Here is a 3,794-nt window from a genome sequence, read left to right as displayed (position 1 = left end):
TCGAATTTATACTTTTTATAACCTTCAACATCTAGTAGATATAGCGCTAGCTTATTCAACTAATAAATCCAAATAGCATCAAAATGTATGCTCATGTTATCTTTAATGCTGACAACTCAGAAGACGCCACTGTTTTCATTAAGCTGACAATATTAAACGGGCTTATTTACCAAAGATTTTCCAAATCACCTGAGCTTGAACAGCTCTTGGGTTAGTTTCTATATTTATGAGAGTTTAAGGAATATTTTACTTGTGTAAGTATTTATGTCTCAGCCATCAGGCTAGAACAAGCTTCTCTAGGGGATTTTATAAATTAATTCAATAACATCATCTGGGGGTAAGAAAATACCATCCGGATGCAGCCGAGTGCATATACATACACGCATCAGCATCCAGGACGACAGAGATGGAGTCTTGGCGTTCACCGAAACCCTAGCTGTGAGTCAGGCAGAAGCACACTTCACTGCTTGAGAAAAAGAGTCGGCTCTGGTCTCTGCCCCACTTTCTATAAAAAGAGAAAAATCTGAATTTGTCTCTGGCAAATGAGGCAATTTGAGGTCACCTGGCCCACGCAAGGATGGGTTCTTCCCACCAGCGCTTCGGGAGACTCAAGGCTTCCTGCTGCCGTGACCCGCAGCCTCGCAGGGGCTGTGCACCAAATTCTGGTTGAGGTGCCGAGGGGGTAGCCAGCAGCTGTCTGGGTGTCCCCAGAGCTCACCTACGGGGTAACGCCTGCAGTCTGTTTCCTTGACCCTTCTTGGCCCAAGGGGGTGTTTTTAGGGTCCCTGGTCCCTTGAGAGCCCCCACTGGAGGCAGGCAGCCTAAAGGCTGACCGAGAACACATCAACGAGCCAGTTTGGGAGATCTTAAGTTTCCCGAGGAAGCCTTGGATGTTCCAAGCCACCCTTGGTCAAATCAAGGGTTTTTACCGAAGAAGGACTTGCCAACAAGGAAGGGCGTGGACAGAGGTGGTGCCCTCGTGGCCTCCATGCCGCCAGGGGTGGCCTCCCCGGGGACGTCGGAAGAGTGGGGATGTCCCGTGGGGATGAGAGCAGTGACAGTGACGGCAGCAAAGGAAGACAATCCGAACAGGGTGTCTGAAACGAAACCACGCCCTCAATAACAAAAAACGGAGTCCCAACCAGAGCGGACCTCAGAGCGGATTCCCGAATCCCCGACCAATGGCGTCTGTTAGGGACGAAATCGTGCAGACCCCCCCCGCCCCCGCGCTCCCCAATTCATATGGTGAAACCCTCACCTTCCATCCCTCCTCATGTGACTATTTGGAGAGAGGGTCTTTAAAGAAGTGACAAAGGTTAAACAGGTCCTCCGGACGGGACCTGGTCCCATGGGAGTGATGCCTCCTCCAAGAGGCGATCTGGACGCACAGAGAGACGCCAAAGGTGCCGTCTGCCCGCCGCGGACGAAGGCCCGGGGAGCAGCCCTGCCAGCGCCTCGAGTGCCCGGGACCGTGGGAACGTCTGTCACGGAAGCCAGCCCACCGTGGGTGGTACTCTGATGGTGCCCCCCAAGACACACCCAGCACCTTCCCAAACCAAGGCTTGGGCTCCACCCCAGCCGCCAGCGAACCCTCGGAACGCTGAGCATCCGCACCCGACCCTGCCGTGCTTCCGCAGGCCAGGACGTCCCTCTCCGTCTACACGGACGCACGGCTGGCGCCACCACCAGCCAGGAGTGAAGGCGAAGCCTCCCCACCTGCACACCCGGGGCAGGGGCCAGCCGTGCGTCACCTCCCTCAGCCTCCCAGCCCCGGGCGGTTCAAGAAAAAGCACCTGCGTTTTACTGCAGGAACGCTGCTCTTGGGGGTGCGGCCCCCCAGGGAGGACCGGCTCTGGGGCCTCGCCCTCCTCCAGGAAAAGGAGGGGTGGAGGCCGGGAGCCGCAGGGCTTGTCTAATTCGGAGGTGCAGCTTTACTGCAGCTCTTTCTTTCGCACGTGGAAGTGAGAACCTACGGGCGGTAAATCTGCCAGGGACTTTGGCAACGTGTGTCATCAGGAAGCTAGAAACATCGTCCTCTCCTTTGCTCCCCAAATTGCAATCACGGAGGTCACTTCTGGGTCGGGCTGCTCCGTTTACCAGGGGCACCTGTCCAGTTCACTCTGTCTTGCGCTCAGTATTGATGTACTTGGAATTCTAAAGTGAAGAAAAGAAATTGCTCCGGCTTAAGGGAAACTTCACTTCTAATTCTGGGAGACAGACAATCAACAACGAATAAATAAGTCATAAATAAGCACCTAGCCGAGATATCAGGGGTGCGAGAGAGACGAGATAATGGAATGTGATGCCTTTCCAGCAGAGTCTGCGGCGGGGTGAGTGGAGCTGCAATTTCTAATTTAATTTTGTCATTTCCCATTTAAATTTTAAATGATCCTGCCAGAAAAGGCAGCCTTTGAGCGAAGACAGAAAACAGAAAAGCGTGTGAGGAGTTGGCCGTGGGGAAAATCTAGGAGCACGGCTTCCCACAGGGAGGGGAGCGGGTAGTTGGTGTGTGCCTGGAATATTCCAGGAGAGGGAGGAGGGGGGCGGTGGGAGGGAGGGCAGGCTTGTGGTTGGACGCTGGCTCATCCTGGCGGAGAGTCCACTGCGGGCCTGGTGAGGTCAAGGTGGCGCGACTGTGACAGGATGAGGGGGCGTGTCTGGGAGGCTGGGACCGGTGACTGTATCCCAGGATACCTTGAGGGTAAAGTCAACAGGATTTCCGTACTAACAACTGAGAAAATTAGCAAAAAAAAAAAAAAAAAAAAAAGAAAGAAAGAAAGAAAGAAAAAAAAATAAGGAGGAGTTCCCGTTGTGGCTCATCAGGTTAAGAACCTAACTAGTAACCACGAGGATGCGGGTTTGATCCCTGGCCTCACTCCGTGGCTTAAGGATCTGGCGTGTAGGTTGAAGATGTGGCTTGGATCTGGCATTGTTGTGGCTGTGGTGTAGACTGGTAGCTGTAGCTCTGATTGGACCCCTAGCCTGGGAACCCCCATATGCGGCAGGTGCGGCCCTAAAAAATAAAAAATAAGGACTGGTAAAGGGATCAGGGAGCACATGCCAACACTGGGGTGTTTTACACCCACTCAGTTACGTGAGCGGTTAGAACATGCGGTGTCTTTGCATCCTATTTGATAGAGAAGAATACAGGCATGGCACACACGTGCACACGCGCGTGTCTGGGTTGGTGAGATGATGGAGGCTTGTTTTCCTCCGAGTTTTAGTTCCCTGAGTCTCCCCTATTCCTGGCAGGATCTGTGCTCTTTCCCTCAGTGAACAATTGAAACAGGAGGAAAGCGGGCAGGGCACGACCTTTTAAAAAATGACACGGCCTGGAGTTCCCGTCGTGGCTCAGAGGTTAACGAACCTGACTAGCATTCATGAGGACGCAGGTTCGAAGCTCCCTGGCTCAGTGGGTTAAGGATCCGGCATTGCCCTGATGGTGGCGGAGGTTGCAAGGCGGCTCAGATCCCATGTTGCAGTGGCTGTGGTGTCAGCCAGCAGCTGTAGCTCCTATTTGACCCCTAGCCTGGGAACCTCTCTGTGCCTCGGGTGCAGCCCTAAAAAGCAAAGAAACAAAAAACAACCTTTTGATGTTTAGACGACCTGGTCTTTGTTGCAGAAACCCCTGTAGAGCCTGGCTACCCTCTTACCCCTTCAGAGCAGTGCCTTAGAGCCATCTGAGAGGCTGGCCCCCAGGCTTGACGTCCTCAGGATGTCCACTGAGTACAACATAATTCCCAGCTTGTAGTTGTGCACTTTTTTCAGTGCACACTCCCCACTGTGCTTCTGCT

Source organism: Phacochoerus africanus, chromosome 6 (genome assembly GCF_016906955.1).
Source record: "Phacochoerus africanus isolate WHEZ1 chromosome 6, ROS_Pafr_v1, whole genome shotgun sequence".
Lineage (NCBI taxonomy): Eukaryota > Metazoa > Chordata > Mammalia > Artiodactyla > Suidae > Phacochoerus > Phacochoerus africanus.
This window is presented reverse-complemented; position numbering follows the sequence as displayed.